Genomic DNA, 24,389 nt, shown 5'->3' on the forward strand with positions numbered 1-24,389 from the left:
GTAGGAGCCTTTGAGCAAATAGGAATCAACCACGCGTTGGATTGAAAGGGATTTTGGGTTTAGCAAATTTACGCCACACTGGCATAATTTAATGTTGGCTAGCTTTCACACATGAAACAGCCTACTCAAGTAGTAATAAGTCACCAATGTTGTGTTAACCATTCAGTTCAATAAACTAGGTATTGATTGACGCCTGCACACACACACACACACACACACACACACACACAAAGTTGTCTATGTTGGTACTGTAGTTGCCATGGCGCCCTAGAAGCCTAAGCAGAGAGATCCTGTAAATATGTACATATGAAATTATTTGTGTTTTTGTAAGTGTTTTGAAATATTTGCAGATGGACTGGCAGCTTGATAGCTGGCTCATTATTTTTGTTTGAATGATGCATCTGTACCAGTTTTTCTTGTTTCACCTGGCTGCCTGTTCCTGGTCTTTTGAAAACATCAAGTGAGGAGTCACCTGAAGCGTGAGAGGAATGGGAGATACAGTCGAGGAATGCAGTGCTGAGGCAGAGGGCTCATAGTGAGGACGACTGGCTACTACTCTGAACTGTGTGTGATGAACTTTCTGGTGCTCAGAGCTGCTGAGGCATCAAGTGGGTAAGGAGGACAAGTCCAGTAGCTATAAGACTCAGGCTGATTCCCAGAGTAGCCCTCTACAAGATCAACACTAGACTCTTCATCAAATACCTTCCTGACCACCTTCCTCTGATCATGATATGTCCCTCTTCATCTTAGGAGGATGCATGAACTCAAAGACTTGGCCTCTATTGGTTGACCTAATTATAGTTAGACTTGGCCTCTATTGGCTGACCTAATAGTTAGGATATTCATGATGATGTACTGGTTGCTCTAACTATAATTAGGATATTCATGATGATGTACTGGTTGCTCTAACTATAATTAGGATATTCATGATGATGTACTGGTTGTTCTAACTATAATTAGGATATTCATGATGATGTACTGGTTGCTCTAACTATAATTAGGATATTCATGATGATGTACTGGTTGCTCTAACTATAATTAGGATATTCATGATGATGTACTGGTTGCTCTAACTATAATTAGGATATTCATGATGATGTACTGGTTGATCTAACTATAATTAGGATATTCATGATGATGTACTGGTTGTTCTAACTATAATTAGGATATTCATGATGATGTACTGGTTGCTCTAACTATAATTAGGATATGCATGATGATGTACTGGTTGCTCTAACTATAATTAGGATATTCATGATGATGTACTGGTTGCTCTAACTATAATTAGGATATTCATGATGATGTACTGGTTGCTCTAACTATAATTAGGATATTCATGATGATGTACTGGTTGCTCTAACTATAATTAGGATATTCATGATGATGTACTGGTTGATCTAACTATAATTAGGATATTCATGATGATGTACTGGTTGTTCTAACTATAATTAGGATATTCATGATGATGTACTGGTTGCTCTAACTATAATTAGGATATTCATGATGATGTACTGGTTGCTCTAACTATAATTAGGATATTCATGATGATGTACTGGTTGCTCTAACTATAATTAGGATATTCATGATGATGTACTGGTTGCTCTAACTATAATTAGGATATTCATGATGATGTACTGGTTGTTCTAACTATAATTAGGATATTCATGATGATGTACTGGTTGCTCTAACTATAATTAGGATATTCATGATCATGTACTGGTTGACCTAACTATAATTAGGATATTCATGATGATGTACTGGTTGTTCTAACTATAATTAGGATATTCATGATGATGTACTGGTTGTTCTAACTATAATTAGGATATTCATGATGATGTACTGGTTGCTCTAACTATAATTAGGATATTCATGATCATGTACTGGTTGACCTAACTATAATTAGGATATTCATGATGATGTACTGGTTGCTCTAACTATAATTAGAATATTCATGATGATGTACTGGTTGCTCTAACTATAATTAGGATATTCATGATGATGTACTGGTTGCTCTAACTATAATTAGGATATTCATGATGATGTACTGGTTGATCTAACTATAATTAGGATATTCATGATGATGTACTGGTTGTTCTAACTATAATTAGGATATTCATGATGATGTACTGGTTGCTCTAACTATAATTAGGATATTCATGATGATGTACTGGTTGCTCTAACTATAATTAGGATATTCATGATGATGTACTGGTTGCTCTAACTATAATTAGGATATTCATGATGATGTACTGGTTGCTCTAACTATAATTAGGATATTCATGATGATGTACTGGTTGTTCTAACTATAATTAGGATATTCATGATGATGTACTGGTTGCTCTAACTATAATTAGGATATTCATGATCATGTACTGGTTGACCTAACTATAATTAGGATATTCATGATGATGTACTGGTTGTTCTAACTATAATTAGGATATTCATGATGATGTACTGGTTGTTCTAACTATAATTAGGATATTCATGATGATGTACTGGTTGCTCTAACTATAATTAGGATATTCATGATCATGTACTGGTTGACCTAACTATAATTAGGATATTCATGATGATGTACTGGTTGCTCTAACTATAATTAGAATATTCATGATGATGTACTGGTTGCTCTAACTATAATTAGGATATTCATGATGATGTACTGGTTGCTTTAACTATAATTAGGATATTCATGATGATGTACTGGTTGTTCTAACTATAATTAGGATATTCATGATGATGTACTGGTTGCTCTAACTATAATTAGGATATTCATGATCATGTACTGGTTGACCTAACTATAATTAGGATATTCATGATGATGTACTGGTTGCTCTAACTATAATTAGGATATTCATGATGATGTACTGGTTGCTCTAACTATAATTAGGATATTCATGATGATGTACTGGTTGCTCTAACTATAATTAGGATATTCATGATGATGTACTGGTTGTTCTAACTATAATTAGGATATTCATGATGATGTACTGGTTGCTCTAACTATAATTAGGATATTCATGATGATGTACTGGTTGCTCTAACTATAATTAGGATATTCATGATGATGTACTGGTTGATCTAACTATAATTAGGATATTCATGATGATGTACTGGTTGTTCTAACTATAATTAGGATATTCATGATGATGTACTGGTTGCTCTAACTATAATTAGGATATTCATGATGATGTACTGGTTGCTCTAACTATAATTAGGATATTCATGATGATGTACTGGTTGCTCTAACTATAATTAGGATATTCATGATGATGTACTGGTTGCTCTAACTATAATTAGGATATTCATGATGATGTACTGGTTGTTCTAACTATAATTAGGATATTCATGATGATGTACTGGTTGTTCTAACTATAATTAGGATATTCATGATGATGTACTGGTTGCTCTAACTATAATTAGGATATTCATGATCATGTACTGGTTGACCTAACTATAATTAGGATATTCATGATGATGTACTGGTTGTTCTAACTATAATTAGGATATTCATGATGATGTACTGGTTGTTCTAACTATAATTAGGATATTCATGATGATGTACTGGTTGCTCTAACTATAATTAGGATATTCATGATCATGTACTGGTTGTTCTAACTATAATTAGGATATTCATGATGATGTACTGGTTGCTCTAACTATAATTAGGATATTCATGATCATGTACTGGTTGACCTAACTATAATTAGGATATTCATGATGATGTACTGGTTGCTCTAACTATAATTAGGATATTCATGATGATGTACTGGTTGCTCTAACTATAATTAGGATATTCATGATGATGTACTGGTTGCTCTAACTATAATTAGGATATTCATGATGATGTACTGGTTGTTCTGACTATAATTAGGATATTCATGATGATGTACTGGTTGCTCTAACTATAATTAGGATATTCATGATCATGTACTGGTTGACCTAACTATAATTAGGATATTCATGATGATGTTCTGGTTGCTCTAACTATAATTAGGATATTCATGATGATGTACTGGTTGCTCTAACTATAATTAGGATATTCATGATGATGTACTGGTTGCTCTAACTATAATTAGGATATTCATGATGATGTACTGGTTGTTCTAACTATAATTAGGATATTCATGATGATGTACTGGTTGTTCTAACTATAATTAGGATATTCATGATGATGTACTGGTTGCTCTAACTATAATTAGGATATTCATGATGATGTACTGGTTGCTCTAACTATAATTAGGATATTCATGATGATGTACTGGTTGTTCTAACTATAATTAGGATATTCATGATGATGTACTGGTTGTTCTAACTATAATTAGGATATTCATGATGATATACTGGTTGCTCTAACTATAATTAGGATATTCATGATCATGTACTGGTTGACCTAACTATAATTATGATATTCATGATGATGTACTGGTTGCTCTAACTATAATTAGGATATTCATGATGATGTACTGGTTGCTCTAACTATAATTAGGATATTCATGATGATGTACTGGTTGCTCTAACTATAATTAGGATATTCATGATGATGTACTGGTTGCTCTAACTATAATTAGGATATTCATGATGATGTACTGGTTGTTCTAACTATAATTAGGATATTTATGATGATGTACTGGTTGTTCTAACTATAATTAGGATATTCATGATGATGTACTGGTTGCTCTAACTATAATTAGGATATTCATGATCATGTACTGGTTGACCTAACTATAATTAGGATATTCATGATGATGTACTGGTTGCTCTAACTATAATTAGGATATTCATGATGATGTACTGGTTGCTCTAACTATAATTAGGATATTCATGATGATGTACTGGTTGCTCTAACTATAATTAGGATATTCATGATGATGTACTGGTTGCTCTAACTATAATTAGGATATTCATGATGATGTACTGGTTGCTCTAACTATAATTAGGATATTCATGATGATGTACTGGTTGCTCTAACTATAATTAGGATATTCATGATGATGTACTGGTTGCTCTAACTATAATTAAGATATTCATGATGATGTACTGGTTGCTCTAACTATAATTAGGATATTCATGATGATGTACTGGTTGCTCTAACTATAATTAGGATATTCATGATGATGTACTGGTTGTTCTAACTATAATTAAGATATTCATGATGATGTACTGGTTGCTCTAACTATAATTAGGATATTCATGATGATGTACTGGTTGCTCTAACTATAATTAGGATATTCATGATGACGTACTGGTTGCTCTAACTATAATTAGGATATTCATGATGATGTACTGGTTGCTCTAACTATAATTAGGATATTCATGATGATGTACTGGTTGTTCTAACTATAATTAGGATATTCATGATGATGTACTGGTTGTTCTAACTATAATTAGGATATTCATGATGATGTACTGGTTGTTCTAACTATAATTAGGATATTCATGATGATGTACTGGTTGCTCTAACTATAATCAGGATATTCATGATGATGTACTGGTTGCTCTAACTATAATTAGGATATTCATGTTGATGTACTGGTTGCTCTAACTATAATTAGGATATTCATGATGATGTACTGGTTGCTCTAACTATAATTAGGATATTCATGATGATGTACTGGTTGCTCTAACTATAATTAGGATATTCATGATGATGTACTGGTTGCTCTAACTATAATTAGGATATTCATGATGATGTACTGGTTGTTCTAACTATAATTAGGATATTCATGATGATGTACTGGTTGCTCTAACTATAATTAGGATATTCATGATGATGTACTGGTTGCTCTAACTATAATTAGGATATTCATGATGATGTACTGGTTGCTCTAACTATAATTAGGATATTCATGATGATGTACTGGTTGCTCTAACTATAATTAGGATATTCATGATGATGTACTGGTTGTTCTAACTATAATTAGACTACTTATATATTGGTTGTTTGTTTTTTGCGTTTGAAGTGCTTTGAGGTTCTTATGAAAAGTGCTATAGAAATGTAATTATCTCACCTCATTTGCTCACATATGTATATAGACTTATTTTTGTACTGTATTATTGACTGTATGTTTATTTATTCCATGTGTAACTCTGTGTTGTTGTATGTGTCAAACTGCTTTGCTTTGTCTTGGCCAGGTTGCAATTGTAAATGAGAACTTGTTCTCAACTTGCCTACCTGGTTAAATAAAGGTGAAATAAAATAAAAATAAATAAATGATTTATTATTATTATTATGACTGTATCAGCTTTGTTACCCAATAATATGCCTGAGAATCGACCAACCCATTCCAGATTCCAAACCACAAACGTAGAACCATATATTGCTGCATCACAATGGTCCGGTAACCAAAACAAAAGAACCCTTCTATTCCTCTACACAAGCGCTATGGCAACAATCAAACAGTGTTTATTTTGAAAATCTAAATCTACCCCCCCAAAAAAAAGAGATTTCCAAACCTGCAGATTTTTACAGCTTGCCACACATCCTATTATTTGATGGAGATACATTTTCACAAGATGAATCTTGACGACAGACACAGACCTACTATTGGGCCTACTACAAATTATCACTATTCAATTTCTGAGTTCTTGTAACGCCCTGGTCATAGAGAGGGGTTTTTTGTTCTTTATTTTGGTTAGGCCAGGGTGTTACATTGGGTGGGCGTTCTATGTTCTTTTTGTAGGTTTTTGTATTTCTGTGTTTTGGGCCGTGTGTGGCTCCCAATCAGGCACAGCTGAAGTTCGTTGTTGTTGATTGGGAGTCACACATAAGGAGCAGGTTTTTCCTTTGGGTTTTGTGGGGGATTGTTTTCTGTTTTGTTCAGTTGGGACCAGACAGGACTGTTTGCTGTCGTTGCTATCAAGTGTTTTGTTTGTAGTGGTTCATTTTTATCAAATTATCAAGATGAACACACAACCTCCGCTGCATCTTGGTTTTCTTCAGACGACAGCCGTTACAGTTCTCCATGCCAACATTCAGACCTCCGCCCCCTCGTAGTGACTCAGTCTACTGGCGGGCTGGCCAGTCTCTGGAGGTCAGGGGGGGCGAAGTCTTCGCAAAACAGAGCAGAGAGAGAGACGGCTAACGGCTGCTTCTAGAGATACCTCTTCATGGGTGAGTGAGCTAAATATACTGATATCCTAAATGGGCCTCTAGGGAATATGGTGCCGTTTGTCACGTAGGTTGAAGATACTCAGGCTATGACGAGACGGCTCGGGAAACCTTCTAGAGACACCTATTTGGGCTCCTGAAGTAGCACAGCGGTCTAAGGCATTGCATCTCAGTGCTAGAGGCGTCACTACAGCTCCTGGTTCGATTCCAGGCTGTATCACAACCGGCTGTGATTGGGAGTTCCATAAGGCTGCGCACAATTGTCCCAGAGTCGTCAGGGTTTGGCCTGGGCTAGGCCGTCATTGTAAATAAGAATTTGTTCTTAACTGACTTGCCTAGTTAAATATTATTATTGTTATTTTTTTAATGGCTCAGCGAATGAGTTAAATGATAGAGAACCTGGTCTACGATACAGGACACTGATGGTCATTGGGCTGGTCAGACTGGGTGCCAGGCAAAGGCTGGTTAAATCATGGCCATAGATCAGGCTGATTATAACCTAGTCCAGAACAATACAAAGTGTTCCCTTGACGACATAGGACTATTCCATTCTATTCCAATTACCATATTAATCAAGTCTAATGTAATTTAAGGTTAATCAATAACAATGAATCACATGTTTAATTAATCAACTAAGCCTGGATTCAGACCATTAGACTGTATTACTAGGCTGTGTTCCTAATGAAACCCTATAGAGACACAGCCCCTAGATGTTAGATTCAGACCTTTAGACTGTATTACTAGGCTGTGTTCCTAATGAAACCCTATAGCCCCTAGATGTTAGATTCAGACCATTAGACTGTATTACCAGGCTGTGTTCCTAATGAAACCCTACAGCCCCTAGATGTTAGATTCAGACCTTTAGACTGTATTACTAGGCTGTGTTCCTAATGAAACCCTATAGAGACACAGCCCCTAGATGTTAGATTCAGACCTTTAGACTGTATTACCAGGCTGTGTCTACCCAGTCAGACTCCCATATAATACGATGGTTGTAGCTGATGTCAGCTGAACAGGAAACACAAACGCCAGCAGGAAGTTAAACCTCAACCTCATAACTCCACAGTTCCCTGACTTGGGACATTTCAACCAGGGTTTACTACCCCTCTTCACTCTGTGTTCCAAAGGGCACCATATTCCCTATGTAGTGCACTACCTTAGACCAGAGCCCTATGGCACCATATTCCCTATGTAGTGCACTACTTTAGACCAGAGCCCTATGGCACCATATTCCCTATGTAGTGCACTACCTTAGACCAGAGCCCTATGGCACCATATTCCCTATGTAGTGCACTACTTTAGACCAGAGCCCTATGGCACCCCATTCCCTATATAGTACACTACTTTAGACCAGATCACTATGGCACCCTATTCCCTATGTAGTGCAGTACATTAGACCAGAGCCCTATGGCACCCTATTCCCTATGTAGTGCACTACATTAGACCAGAGCCCTATGGCACCCTATTTCCTATGTAGTGCAGTACATTAGACCAGAGCCCTATGGCACCCTATTTCCTATGTAGTGCAGTACATTAGACCAGAACCCTAAGGCACCCTATTTCCTATGTAGTGCAGTACATTAGACCAGAGCCCTATGGCACCCTATTTCCTATGTAGTGCAGTACATTAGACCAGAACCCTAAGGCACCCTATTTCCTATGTAGTGCAGTACATTAGACCAGAACCCTATGGCACCCTATTCCCTATGTAGTGCAGTACATTAGACCAGAACCCTAAGGCACCCTATTCCCTATGTAGTGCAGTACATTAGACCAGAACCCTAAGGCACCCTATTTCCTATGTAGTGCAGTACATTAGACCAGAAGCCTAAGGCACCCTATTTCCTATGTAGTGCACTACTTTAGACCAGAGCCCTATGGCACGCTATTTCCTATGTAGTGCAGTACATTAGACCAGAGCCCTATGGAACCCTATTCCCTATGTAGTGCAGTACATTAGACCAGAGGCCGTGGGTTTGTGATACATTACCCTAGTCTATCCTGCTGAACTATAGATCTGTTTACAGCGTGGGGGAGTTATGTGTTTTCCTGTAATGATTAAGTTAACATGGGAGGAAATTATGTCTCGCAAAGATTAACCAAAAGTCATCAAGCCAGGCCTTTGACACACACACACACACACACACACACACACACACACACACACACACACACACACACACACACACACACACACACACACACACACACACACACACACACACACACACACACAGAGTAGTCAGACTGTATGAATAATACACACGGTCTCCAGCCACTATAAGGCTGTATCAGTGGAGGTCTCCAGCCACTATAAGGCTTTATCAGTGGAGGTCTCCACTATAAGGCTGTATCAGTGGAGGTCTCCAGCCACTATAAGGATGTATCAGTGGAGGTCTCCAGCCACTATAAGGCTGTATCAGTGGAGGTCTCCACTATAAGGCTGTATCAGTGGATGTCTCCACTATGAGGCTGTATCAGTGGATGTCTCCACTATAAGGCTGTATCAGTGGAGGTCTCCACTATAAGGCTGTATCAGTGGAGGTCTCCAGCCACTATAAGGCTGTATCAGTGGAGGTCTCCACTATGAGGCTGTATCAGTGGATGTCTCCAGCCACTATAAGGCTGTATCAGTGGAGGTCTCCACTATAAGGCTGTATCAGTGGAGGTCTCCAGCCACTATAAGGCTGTATCAGTGGAGGTCTCCAGCCACTATAAGACTGTATCAGTGGAGGTCTCCAGCCACTATAAGGCTGTATCAGTGGAGGTCTCCACTATAAGACTGTATCAGTGGAGGTCTCCAGCCACTATAAGGATGTATCAATGGAGGTCTCCACTATGAGACTGTATCAGTGGAGGTCTCCACTATAAGGCTGTATCAGTGGAGGTCTCCACTATAAGGCTGTATCAGTGGAGGTCTCCACTATAAGGCTGTATCAGTGGAGGTCTCCACTATTAGGCTGTATCAGTGGAGGTCTCCAGCCACTATAAGGCTGTATCAGTGGAGGTCTCCAGCCACTATGAGGCTGTATCAGTGGAGGTCTCCACTATAAGACTGAATCAGTGGAGGTCTCCACTATAAGGCTGAATCAGTGGAGGTCTCCAGCCACTATAAGGCTGTATCAGTGGAGGTCTCCACTATAAGGCTGAATCATTGGAGGTCTCCAGCCACTATGAGGCTGAATCAGTGGAGGTCTCCAGCCACTATAAGGCTGTATCAGTGGAGGTCTCCAGCCACTATAAGGCTGTATCAGTGGAGGTCTCCACTATAAGGCTGTATCAGTGGAGGTCTCCACTATAAGGCTGTATTAAACCCTGCCATTACTTCCCTTTCTTTGGTGGTTGTTATTGTCATTACCTCTCATTCTCTCGGACAAATCAAATTGCCTTTTTGTCTGTGGGCGGTGTGTGTGTGTGTGTGTCCCTCAGTGCAGCGTATTCTAGAAGTGATGGTGGGTGGAGAGGGAAAGAAACTGCGGCCCCTAAAGCACTTCACATCAACTATGTTTGATGGCTTTCTTCTGTTCCCAAACCTTCAGCTTCCTACTGCCTATTAGATACTGAAAAAATACACACAGAAAAAGTATGAGAATATCTGAACTCACTACTTTAGTGAGTTCATGACAACAACAACAGAGTAGAGAGAGACAGAGTAGAGAGACAGAGTAGAGAGAGAGAGACAGAGTAGAGAGAGAGACAGAGTAGAGAGAGAGACAGAGTAGAGAGAGACAGAGTAGAGAGAGAGACAGAGTAGAGAGAGACAGAGTAGAGAGAGAGACAGAGTAGACAGACAGAGTAGAGAGAGACAGAGTAGAGAGAGACAGAGTAGAGAGACAGGGGAGAGAGAAAGAGTAGAGAGAGACAGAGTAGAGAGAGACAGAGTAGAGAGAGACAGAGTAGAGAGAGAGAGAGACAGAGTAGAGAGAGAGAGACAGAGTAGAGAGAGAGAGACAGAGTAGAGAGAGAGAGACAGAGTAGAGAGAGAGACAGAGTAGAGAGAGAGACAGAGTAGAGAGAGAGAGGCAGAGTAGAGAGAGACAGAGCAGAGAGAGAGACAGAGTAGAGACAGACAGAGTAGAGACAGGCAGAGTAGAGACAGACAGTAGAGAGAGACACAGAGTAGAGAGAGAGACAGAGTAGAGAGAGAGACAGAGTAGAGAGAGACAGAGTAGAGAGAGACAGAGTAGAGAGAGACAGAGTAGAGAGAGAGACAGAGTAGAGAGAGAGACAGAGTAGAGAGAGAGACAGAGTAGAGAGACAGAGTAGAGAGACAGAGTAGAGAGACAGAGTAGAGAGAGACACAGAGTAGAGAGACACAGAGTAGAGAGACACAGAGTAGAGAGACACAGAGTAGAGAGAGACAGAGTAGAGAGAGACAGAGTAGAGAGAGAGAGTAGACAGACAGAGTAGAGAGAGGGAGTAGAGAGAGAGACAGAGTAGACAGACAGATTAGACAGACAGAGTAGAGAGAGACAGAGTAGAGAGAGACAGAGTAGAGAGAGAGACAGAGTAGACAGACAGAGTAGAGAGAGACAGAGTAGAGAGAGAGACAGAGTAGACAGACAGAGTAGAGAGACAGACAGAGTAGAGAGAGAGACAGAGTAGAGAGAGAGACAGAGTAGAGAGAGAGACAGAGTAGAGAGAGAGACAGAGTAGAGAGAGAGACAGAGTAGAGAGAGACAGAGTAGAGAGAGAGACAGAGTAGAGAGAGAGACAGAGTAGAGAGAGAGACAGAGTAGAGAGAGAGACAGAGTAGAGAGAGAGACAGAGTAGAGAGAGACAGAGTAGAGAGAGAGACAGAGTAGAGAGACAGAGTAGAGAGAGACAGAGTAGAGAGAGAGAGTAGAGAGACAGAGTAGAGAGAGAGAGAGAGTAGAGAGACAGAGTAGAGAGAGAGACAGAGTAGAGAGAGAGACAGAGTAGAGAGAGAGACAGAGTAGAGAGAGAGACAGAGTAGAGAGAGACAGAGTAGAGAGAGACAGAGTAGAGAGAGACAGAGTAGAGAGAGAGACAGTAGAGAGAGACAGTAGAGAGAGACAGAGTAGAGAGAGACAGTAGAGAGAGACAGTAGAGAGAGACAGTAGAGAGAGACAGAGGAGAGAGACAGAGTAGAGAGACAGAGGAGAGAGACAGTAGAGAGAGACAGAGTAGAGAGAGAGACATAGTAGAGAGAGACAGAGTAGAGAGAGAGACAGAGTAGAGAGAGACAGAGTAGAGAGAGAGACAGAGAGTAGAGAGAGAGACAGAGTAGACAGACAGAGTAGAGAGAGAGAGTAGAGAGAGAGACAGAGTAGACAGACAGAGTAGAGAGAGAGACAGAGTAGAGAGACAGAGTAGAGAGAGAGACAGAGTAGAGAGAGAGAGACAGAGTAGACAGACAGAGTAGAGAGAGAGAGAGACAGAGTAGAGAGACAGAGTAGAGAGAGACAGAGTAGACAGAGTAGAGAGAGAGACAGAGTAGAGAGACAGAGTAGAGAGAGACAGGGTAGATAGAGAGAGAGACAGAGTAGAGAGAGACAGAGTAGAGAGAGACAGAGTAGACAGACAGAGTAGAGAGAGACAGAGTAGATAGAGAGAGAGACAGAGTAGAGAGAGACAGAGTAGAGAGAGAGACAGAGTAGAGAGACAGAGTAGAGAGACAGAGTAGAGAGAGACAGAGTAGAGAGAGAGAGTAGAGAGACAGAGTAGAGAGAGAGAGTAGAGAGAGACAGAGAGTAGAGAGAGAGACAGAGTAGAGAGACAGAGTAGACAGACAGAGTAGAGAGAGAGAGTAGAGAGAGAGACAGAGTAGACAGACAGAGTAGAGAGAGAGACAGAGTAGAGAGACAGAGTAGAGAGAGAGACAGAGTAGAGAGAGAGACAGAGTAGACAGACAGAGTAGAGAGAGAGACAGAGTAGAGAGAGAGACAGAGTAGAGAGAGAGACAGAGTAGAGAGAGAGACAGAGAGTAGAGAGAGACAGAGTAGAGAGAGAGACAGAGAGTAGAGAGAGACAGAGTAGAGAGAGACAGAGTAGAGAGAGACAGAGTAGAGAGAGAGACAGAGTAGAGAGAGAGACAGAGTAGAGAGAGACAGAGAGTAGAGAGAGACAGAGAGTAGAGAGAGACAGAGTAGAGAGAGACAGAGCAGAGAGAGAGACAGTAGAGAGAGAGACAGTAGAGAGAGACAGAGTAGAGAGAGACAGTAGAGAGAGAGACAGTAGAGAGAGACAGAGGAGAGAGACAGTAGAGAGAGACAGAGTAGAGAGACAGAGTAGAGAGAGAGACAGAGTAGAGAGAGAGACAGAGTAGAGAGAGAGACAGAGAGTAGAGAGAGAGACAGAGTAGAGAGACAGAGTAGAGAGAGAGACAGAGTAGACAGACAGAGTAGAGAGAGAGACAGAGTAGAGAGACAGAGTAGAGAGAGAGAGAGACAGAGTAGAGAGACAGAGTAGAGAGAGACAGAGTAGACAGACAGACAGAGTAGAGAGAGAGACAGAGTAGAGAGACAGAGTAGAGAGAGACAGGGTAGATAGAGAGAGAGACAGAGTAGAGAGAGACAGAGTAGACAGACAGAGTAGAGAGAGACAGAGTAGATAGAGACAGAGTAGAGAGAGACAGAGTAGAGAGAGACAGAGTAGAGAGAGACAGAGTAGAGAGAGAGACAGAGTAGAGAGAGAGACAGAGTAGAGAGACAGAGTAGAGAGACAGAGTAGAGAGAGACAGAGTAGAGAGACAGAGTACAGAGAGACAGAGTAGAGAGAGAGAGTAGAGAGAGACAGAGTAGAGAGACAGAGTAGAGAGACAGAGTAGACAGACAGAGTAGAGAGAGAGAGTAGAGAGAGAGACAGAGTAGACAGACAGAGTAGAGAGAGAGACAGAGTAGAGAGACAGAGTAGAGAGACAGAGTAGAGAGAGAGACAGAGTAGAGAGAGAGAGACAGAGTAGAGAGAGAGACAGAGTAGAGAGAGAGACAGAGAGTAGAGAGAGACAGAGTAGAGAGAGACAGAGTAGAGAGAGAGACAGAGTAGAGAGAGAGACAGAGTAGAGAGAGAGACAGAGTAGAGAGAGAGACAGAGTAGAGAGAGAGACAGAGTAGAGAGAGACAGAGTAGAGAGAGACAGAGTAGAGAGAGACAGAGTAGAGAGAGAGACAGAGTAGAGAGACAGAGTAGACAGACAGAGTAGAGAGAGAGAGTAGAGAGAGAGACAGAGTAGACAGACAGAGTAGAGAGAGAGACAGAGTAGAGAGACAGAGTAGAGAGAGAGACAGAGTAGAGAGAGAGACAGAGTAGACAGACAGAGTAGAGAGAGAGAGAGACAGAGTAGAGAGACAGAGTAGAGAGAGACAGAGTAGACAGACAGACAGAGTAGAGAGAGATACAGAGTAGAGAGACAGAGTAGACAGACAGAGTAGAGAGAGAGACAGAGTAGAGAGACAGAGTAGAGAGAGAGACAGAGTAGAGAGAGACAGAGTAGACAGACAGACAGAGTAGAGAGAGATACAGAGTAGAGAGACAGAGTAGAGAGAGACAGAGTAGATAGAGGGAGAGACAGAGTAGAGAGAGACAGAGTAGACAGACAGAGTAGAGAGAGACAGAGTAGATATAGAGAGAGACAGAGTAGAGAGAGACAGAGTAGAGAGAGACAGAGTAGAGAGAGAGACAGTAGAGAGACAGAGTAGAGAGAGACAGAGTAGAGAGAGACAGAGTAGAGAGAGAGAGTAGAGAGAGACAGAGTAGAGAGAGAAAGTAGAGAGAGAGACAGAGTAGAGAGAGACAGAGTAGAGAGAGACAGAGAGTAGAGAGAGAGACAGAGTAGAGAGACAGAGTAGACAGACAGAGTAGAGAGAGAGAGTAGAGAGAGAGACAGAGTAGACAGACAGAGTAGAGAGAGAGACAGAGTAGAGAGAGAGACAGAGTAGAGAGAGAGACAGAGAGTAGAGAGAGAGACAGAGAGTAGAGAGAGACAGAGTAGAGAGAGACAGAGTAGAGAGAGACAGAGTAGAGAGAGAGACAGAGTAGAGAGAGAGACAGAGAGTAGAGAGAGACAGAGAGTAGAGAGAGACAGAGTAGAGAGAGACAGAGTAGAGAGAGACAGAGTAGAGAGAGACAGAGTAGAGAGCGATAGATGAGAGGCAAGAAAAGGAGAGGAGAGCAAGTGATGGTGGGGTTAGAGAGAGACAGAGTGGCGGAGAGGAAGAGGAGGAGGAGGAGGAGAGCCTAATGAATATATTTAATCACAGAACGAAAAGGAATTAGTGACAAACCTAACTACCACAATAAAGAGGTTTTGATTTCCTCATTAGTTCTCATTTATCCTCGGGTACTGTGGTGTTATTAAGATGGGTTAGGGGGAGATTTCACCCTGGGGGATGGGGGTACTGTGGTGTTATTAAGATGGGTTAGGGGGAGATTTCACCCTGGGGGATGGGGGTACTGTGGTGTTATTAAGATGGGTTAGGGGGAGATTTCACCCTGGGGGATGGGGGTACTGTGGTGTTATTAAGATGGGTTATGGGGAGATTTCACCCTGGGGGATGGGGTACTGTGGTGTTATTAAGATGGGTTAGGGGGAGATTTCACCCTGGGGGATGGGGGTACTGTGGTGTTATTAAGATGGGTTAGGGGGAGATTTCACCCTGGGGGATGGGGGTACTGTGGTGTTATTAAGATGGGTTAGGGGGAGATTTCACCCTGGGGGATGGGGGTACTGTGGTGTTATTAAGATGGGTTAGGGGGAGATTTCACCCTGGGGGATGGGGTTACTATAGTTCTATAGTAATACTATACTCTCTATACTATAGTTCTATAGTAATACTATACTCTCTGTACTAAAGTTTTACAGTAATACTATACTCTCTATACTATAGTTATATGGTAATACTATACTCTCTATACTATAGTTCTATAGTAATACTATACTCTCTATACTATAGTTATATTGTAATACTATTATCTCAATACTATAGTTCTATAATAATACTATACTCTCTATACTATAGTTCTGTAGTAATACTGTACTCTCTATACTATAGTTCTATAGTAATACTGTACTCTCTATACTATAGTTCTATTGTAATACTATACTCTCTATACTATAGTTCTATAGTAATACTGTACTCTCTATACTATAGTTCTATAGTAATACTATACTCTCTATACTATAGTTCTATAGTAATACTATACTCTCTATACTATAGTTCTATTGTAATACTATACTCTCTATACTATAGTTCTATAGTAATACTGTACTCTCTATACTATAGTTCTATTGTAATACTATACTCTCTATACTATAGTTCTATAGTAATACTATACTCTCTATACTATAGTTCTATAGTAATACTATACTCTCTATACTATAGTTCTATAGTAATACTGTACTCTCTATACTATAGTTCTATAGTAATACTATACTCTCTATACTATAGTTCTATAGTAATACTATACTCTCTATACTATAGTTCTATTGTAATACTATACTCTCTATACTATAGTTCTATAGTAATACTATACTCTCTATACTATAGTTCTTCATGACCAGGGCAGGGATGAGCCAATGCTATTCTAAACAACGTTCTTTATTTCTCCATCTCTCTCTCTCTCTCTCTCTCTCTCTCTCTCTCTCCCCCTCTCTCTCTCCCTCCTCTCTCTCTCTCTCTCCCCCTCTCTCCCTCTCCTCCCTCCCCCATGTCCCTCTCCTCCCCCTTCTCCCTGTACAGCCTGACTCCAGACCCAGGGCTCCCCGTACCGTGTCGGTCAGATCCGGCGGGCTACGGAGGCCAAGGAAGAACAAGAGGACCCATAGCTTCAGCACCACCCCCAAATCCCGCCGGACAACCGCCGTGACCTCTGCAAGGTTCTCCTACGACGTCTGGACTAGCGAGGGTTGGATCCTGAAGGGGTCAAGACCCGGTTACATGCTCCCGGTGTCTGAGGAGGAATTTCTGGAGGACATGCTTTTAGAAAACCCCAGGTGAGGGAGAGGGAGGGAGGAGGAAGGGAGAGGGAGGAGAGAGAGGAGGGAGGAGGGGGATGGAGGGAGGGAGGGAGGAGGGAGGAGGGGGATGGAGGGAGGGAGGGAGGAGGGAGGAGGGGGATGGAGGGAGGGAGGGATGAAGGGGGAGGGAGGAGAGAGAGGAGGGAGGAGGGGGATGGAGGGAGGAAGGGGGAGGGAGGAGAGAGAGAAGGGAGGAGGGGGATAGAGGGAGGAAGGGGGAGGGAGGAGAGAGAGGAGGGAGGAGGGAGATGGAGGGAGGAAGGGGGGAGGGGGAGGGAGGAGAGATAGGAGGGAGGAGGGGGAGGGAGGGAGGGAGGGAGGGAGGAAGGGGGAGGGAGGGAGGAGGAAGGGGGAGGGAGGAGAGAGAGGAGGGAGGAAGGGGATGAAGGGAGGAAGAGAACATAAGAAGGAAGAGAAGGGAAGAGAAGTGGAAAAGGAGGGAGAGGGAGGAGGGAGGGAGAGAGGAGGAGAGAGGGAGAGAGGAGGAGGGAGGGAGGGAGGGAGAAGGAGATGAGGAGAGGAGGAGAGAGAGACAGATGTCTCTATGTATGCTGATGACTCAACATTATAGAGGTCAGCTTCCACAGCAAGTGAATTCACTGCAACACTTAACAAAGAGCTGCAGTCAGAATGGGTGGCAAGAAATAAGTTAGTCCTAAATATTTAAAAAACTCAAAGCATTGTATTTGGGACAAATAATTCACAAAAACCTAAACCTCAACTAAATCTTGTAATGAATAATGTGGAAATTAAGCAAGTTGAGGTGACTAAACTTCTTGGAGTAACCCTGGATTGTAAATTGTCATGGTCAAAACATATTGACACAACAGTAGCTAAGACGGGGAGAAGTCTGTCTTTAATAAAGTGATGCTCTGCCTTCTTAACAACACTATCAACAAGGCAGGTCCTACAGGCCTTAGTTTTGTCACATCTGGACTACTGTTCAGTCGTGTGGTCAGGTGCCACAAAGAGGGACTTAGGGAAAATTACAATTGGCTCAGAACAGGGCAGCACGACTGGCTCAGAACAGGGCAGCACGGCTGGCTCAGAACAGGGCAGCACGGCTGGCTCAGAACAGGGCAGCACGGCTGGCTCAGAACAGGGCAGCACGGCTGGCTCAGAACAGGGCAGCACGGCTGGCTCAGAACAGGGCAGCACGGCTGGCTCAGAACAGGGCAGCACGGCTGGCCCTTGGATGTACACAGAGAGCTAATATTAATAATATGCATGTCAATCTCTCCTGGCTCAAAGTGGAAGAGAGATTGACTTCATCACTGCTTGTTTTTGTAAGTGTTGACATGTTGAAAGCACTGAGCTGTCTGTTTAAACTACTGGCACACAGCTCAGACACCCATGCATACCCCACCAGACATGGCACCAGAGGTCTCTTCACAGTCCCCAAGTCCAGAACAGACTATGGGAAGCACAAAGTACTACATAGAGCCATGACTACATGGAACTCTATTCCACATCAGGTAACTGATGCAATATGTTGTGAAATCTATTGAGAAATGTCTTGTAATGTTTTCTAAATTGCATATAACTGCCTTAATGTTGCTGGACCCCAGGAAGAGTAGCTGCTGCCTTGGCAGGAACTAATGGTGATCCATAGTAACCCCCAGGAAGAGTAGCTGCTGTCTTGGCAGGAACTAATGGGGATCCATAATAAACCCCAGGAAGAGTAGCTGCTGCCTTGGCAGGAACTAATGGGGATCCATAATAAACCCCAGGAAGAGTAGCTGCTGCCTTGGCAGGAACTAATGGGGATCCATAATAAACCTCAGGAAGAGTAGCTGCTGCCTTGGCAGGAACTAATGGGGATCCATAATAAACCCCAGGAAGAGTAGCTGCTGCCTTGGCAGGAACTAATGGGGATCCATAATAAACCCCAGGAAGAGTAGCTGCTGCCTTGGCAGGAACTAATGAGGATCCATAATAAACCCCAGGAAGAGTAGCTGCTGGATGGATCACTAGTCACTTTAAATAATTCAACTTTAATAATGTTTACATATCTTTCATTACTCATCTCATATGTAGTATATACTGTATTTTATTCTACTGCATCTTGCCTATACCATTCGGCCATCGCTCATCAATGTATTTATATGTACATATTCTTATTCCATCCCTTTACTTAGATTTATGTGTATTAAATCAAATCAAATGTATTTATATAGCCCTTCTTACATCAGCTGATATCTCAAAGTGCTGTACAGAAACCCAGCCTAAAACCCCAAAGAAGCAAGCAATGCAGGTGTAGATGCAGGTGTATTAGGTGTATTAGGTAGTTGTTGTGGAATTGTTAGTTTACTTGTTGATATTACTGCACTATTGGAACTAGAAGCACAAGCATTTCGCTACACTCGCATTAACATCTGCTAACCATGTGTATGTGACCAATAAAATGTGATTCGATTTGCCTTGACAGGAACTAATGGGGACCCATAATAGATACAAATACAGACAGACTGACTATGATCATATTAAAACCCCAAGGTTCGCCAGTAAGTCCCAGCGCCAGGCGGCGGCCGCCCTGCCGGTATACCGGGGACCGTGGCAACAGGAGACGACGGCGACACCGGCGGTGTTGGTACCCACGTCGGGATCGGGTTCGTCGGCTTCAGAATGTGACCTCTATCGCTGACACCGACGATGCTGCTGCTGTTTTCATATGAAAATCTCTTTTATATTCAGTAAATTCATCTCCTCTACAAAGCTATGCTGAAGTAGTCTTTCCTACATTATATAGACTGCCTTGCATAAGTATTCACCCCCCTGAGTAAACACATGTGAGAAACACCTTTGGCAGCGATTACAACTGTGACTCTTCTTGGGTGAGTCTCTAAGAGCTTTGTACACCTGGATTGTACAGTATTTGCCCATTATTCTTTTCAAAATTCTTCAAGCTCCATCAAGATGTTGAGGATCGTGAATTCCTCTCCCAGCGTCTGGTGTAAAGCAGACTGAACCAGTTTATTTTTTAAAGGATTTTGCCTGTGCTTATCTCCATCCTGTTTCTTTTTATCCTGAAAAACTCCCCAGTATTTGCTGATGTCAAGCATACCCATACCATGATGCAGCCACCACCATGCTGGAAAATAAGGAGGAGGTTACTCAGTGATGTGTTGGATTTGCCCCAAACATGAGGCTTTGCATTTAGGCCAAAAAGTGTATTCGTTTGTTGTGTTTTTTCTTCAGTATTACTTTAGTAACTTGTTGCATATAAGATACATGTTTTGGAATATTTTTATTCTGTATATTTGTATTCTTCTTTTCACTCTGTCATTTAAGTCGTTATTGTAGAGTCACTAAAATGTTGTCGATCCATCCTCAGTTTTCTCCAATCACAGACATTCAAGTTGTTATAAAATCACCAATGGTCTCAATGGTCTCATTAAACAGTTTCTATCCTGTCCTGCAGCTCAGTTCAGAAGGACGACTGCATCTTTGATGTTTCTGGGTGGTTTAATACATCATCATTATTAACTTGACCACGCTTAAAGAGATATTAAATGTCTGATTTGTTATTGTTACCCATCTACCAATCACTGCCCTTCTTTATGAGGCTTTCAGAAAGCTCCCTGGTCTTTGTAGTTGAATTTGTGCAATACTTGACTGAGGGGCCTTCCAGATGGTGTATAATATAGGGGACAGAGGAAGGGGTTAGTCGTTCACTACTAGACTGAGGGACCTTACAGATGGTGTATAATATAGGGGACAGAGGAAGGGTTAGTCGTTCACTACTAGACTGAGGGACCTTCCAGATGGTGTATAATATGGGGGACAGAGGAAGGGTTAGTCGTTCACTACTAGACTGAGGGGCCTTCCAGATGTTGTATAATATAGGGGACAGAGGAAGGGTTAGTCGTTCACTACTAGACTGAGGGACCTTACAGAGGAAGGGGTTAGTCGTTCACTACTAGACTGAGGGACCTTACAGAGGAAGGGTTAGTTGTTCACTACTAGACTGAGGGACCTTCCAGATGTTGTATAATATAGGGGACAGAGGAAGGGTTAGTCGTTCACTACTAGACTGAGGGACCTTACAGATGTTGTATGTATGGGGGACAGAGGAAGGATTAGTCGTTCACTACTAGACTGAGGGACCTTACAGAACCTCTATGGGCTAGGTGGGACGCAAGCGTCCCACCCGTGGTGCACTCCATCAACAGCAGGTGCATTTCAAGAGCGGCAAATTTGAATCCAAATAAATGTCAAAATTCAAATTTTTCAAACATACAACTATTTTACACCCTTTGAAAGATAAACATCTCCTTAATCTAACCACGTTTTACGATTTCAAAAAGGTTTTACGGCGAAAGCATAAATTTAGAGTATGTTAGGACAGTACATTTACAAGAGTTGTGTGTAATGTTGTGCCAATTCAAAGACAGGCGTCACCAAAACCATAAAATCAGCTAAAATTATGCACTAACCTTTTACAATCTCCAACAGATGACACTCCTAGGACATTGTGTTAGACAATGCATGCATTTTTAGTTCTATCAAGTTCATATTTATATCCAAAAACAGCGTTTTACTGTGGCGTTGATGTTCAGGAAATCGTTTCCCTCCAATAACCGGCATTCAAGTCAGCACCACAAATTAAATAATTAAAATTAGAAAACATTGGTAAAATATTATATTGTCATTTAAAGAATTATAGATTTACATCTCTTGAACGCAATCAACTTGCCAGATTTAAAAATAACCTTACTGGGAAATCACACTTTGCAATAATCTGAGCACTGCGCCCAGAAAAATACGCGTTGCGATACAGACTAGCCGCCATGTTGGGGAGATCTAAAATCGAAAATACTATGTAAATAATCCATTACCTTTGATTCTCTTCATCAGATGTCACTTCCAGGTATCACAGGTCCATAACGAATGTAGTTTTGTTCAAAAAAGCTCATCATTTATGTCCAAAAATCTCCGTCTTGTTAGCACATGATCTAAGCCCGCCGGACTTCACTTCATGAACGAGGGGAAAAAATATATTTACGTTCGTTCAAACATGTCAAACGTTGTATAGCATAAATCATTAGGGCCTTTTTTAACCAGAACATGAATAATATTCAAGGTGGACGAATGCATTCTCTTTTATAACGTATTGGAACGAGGGTACCCAACATGAACTTGCGCGCCAGGTGTCTAATGGGCCATCATCGTTCCATGGCTCTTGTTCGGTCAGATCTCCCTCCAGAAGACTCAAAACACTTTGTAAAGGCTGGTGACATCTAGTGGAAGCAATAGGAAGTGCCAAAATATTCCTCAGCCCCTGTGTTTTTCAATGGCATAGGTTTAAAGGTAATACAACACATCAGGTATCCACTTCCTGTCAGAAAATGTCTCAGGGTTTTGCCTGCCAAATGAGTTCTGTTATACTCACAGACACCATTCAAACCGTTTTAGAAACTTTAGGGTGTTTTCTATCCATATATAATAAGTATATGCATATTCTAGTTACTGGGTAGGATTAGTAACCAGATTAAATCGGGTACATTTTTTTATCCAGCCGTGCAAATACTGCCCCCTAGCCCTAACAGGTTACAGATGGTGTATAATATAGGGGACAGAGGAAGGGGTTAGTCGTTCACTACTAGACTGAGGGACCTTACAGATGGTGTATAATATAGGGGACAGAGGAAGGGGTTAGTCGTTCACTACTAGACTGAGGGACCTTACAGATGGTGTATAATATAGGGGACAGAGGAAGGGGTTAGTCGTTCACTACTAGACTGAGGGACCTTACAGAGGAAGGGGTTAGTCGTTCACTACTAGACTGAGGGACCTTACAGATGGTGTATAATATAGGGGACAGAGGAAGGGGTTAGTCGTTCACTACTAGACTGAGGGACCTTACAGATGTTGTATAATATAGGGACAGAGGAAGGGGTTAGTCGTTCACTACTAGACTGAGGGACCTTACAGATGGTGTATAATATAGGGGACAGAGGAAGGGGTTAGTCGTTCACTACTAGACTGAGGGACCTTACAGATGTTGTATAATATAGGGACAGAGGAAGGGGTTAGTCGTTCACTACTAGACTGAGGGACCTTACAGATGTTGTATAATATGGGGGACAGAGGAAGGAGTTAGTCGTTCACTACTAGACTGAGGGACCTTACAGATGTTGTATAATATAGGGACAGAGGAAGGGGTTAGTCGTTCACTACTAGACTGAGGGACCTTCCAGATGTTGTATAATATGGGGGACAGAGGAAGGGTTGTTCATTTAAAAATCATGTCAACCCCTATTATTTCACACAGAGACCTTGTAACTTATTATGTGATTTGTTAAGCCACATTTTAGTCATGAACTAATTTAGGGTTGCCAAAACAAAGGGTCTGAAAACGTATTCAACGACTATATGTTTGTTATCACTTTATTTATTAATCTTTACCAAATCTTGTTCTTCCAGTATTATGAGTCGATTGTTGACAAAAAAATGTAAAAAATTCTATCCTTTTTAATTCCAGGTTATAACACAATAAAATGTGGAAAAGTCTAAGGGCCGTGAATACTTATGCAAGGCACAGTATTTCTATCTAAATAATGTCTGTAAGGCTGCACCCCCAATCTACGTGGCCCAGATCTAAACATAGACATATAATTTATATGGGTTAGAGAGGTTCCAAGCAAGTCAACGATGGTATAATGGGTTAGCGAGGTTCCAAGCAAATCAACGATGGTATAATGGGTTAGAGAGGTTCCAAGCCCTTTCTGGATATTCTATTTTTATGGGTCTAAAACCTAACACATACATCTCAAGACCAGACCTTGATTATCTGAATGAAGTTCTGTGCTAGTGCTGGGCTGGAATGAAAGCCTGCACACAAACGGCCAACAAGGAGTAGCCTGGTCCATCATCTGCTTGTGCTATCATATCCCCTGTGTCATGTTAATGAAGGGTTAACATGGCTGCTATAGTGTTGTAGTGTATTGTTAATGGGGTTCTAACATGGCTGTTATAGAATGTTGTAATGTCACGTTAATGGGGTTCTAACATGGCTGTTATAGAATGTTGTAGTGTCATGATAATGGGGATCTAACATGGCTGTTATAGAATGTTGTAATGTCACGTTAATGGGGCTCTAACATGGCTGTTATAGAATGTTGTAGTGTCATGTTAATGGGGTTCTAACATGGCTGGTATAGAATGTTGTTGTGTCATGTTAATGGGGTTCTAACATGGCTGGTATAGAATGTTGTTGTGTCATGTTAATGGGGTTCTAACATGGCTGTTAAAGAATGTTGTAGTGTCATGTTAATAGGGGTTCTAACATGGCTGTTATAGA

General features: G+C 41.4%; 1 long non-coding RNA gene across 1 annotated transcript; it reads left to right on the forward strand.

Moving 5' to 3' along the window:
- The first annotated feature begins 6,452 nt into the window (after nt 1–6,452).
- LOC123744298 (uncharacterized) lies at nt 6,453–21,398 on the forward strand. The gene is made up of 3 exons (XR_014391980.1): nt 6,453–7,111; nt 16,809–17,062; nt 19,583–21,398. It is a non-coding gene; the product is annotated as an uncharacterized LOC123744298 (long non-coding RNA).
- Nucleotides 21,399–24,389: the final 2,991 nt, after the last annotated feature.

Source organism: Salmo salar, chromosome 04 (assembly GCF_965601325.2).
Source record: "Salmo salar chromosome 04, fSalSal1, whole genome shotgun sequence".
NCBI lineage: Eukaryota > Metazoa > Chordata > Actinopteri > Salmoniformes > Salmonidae > Salmo > Salmo salar.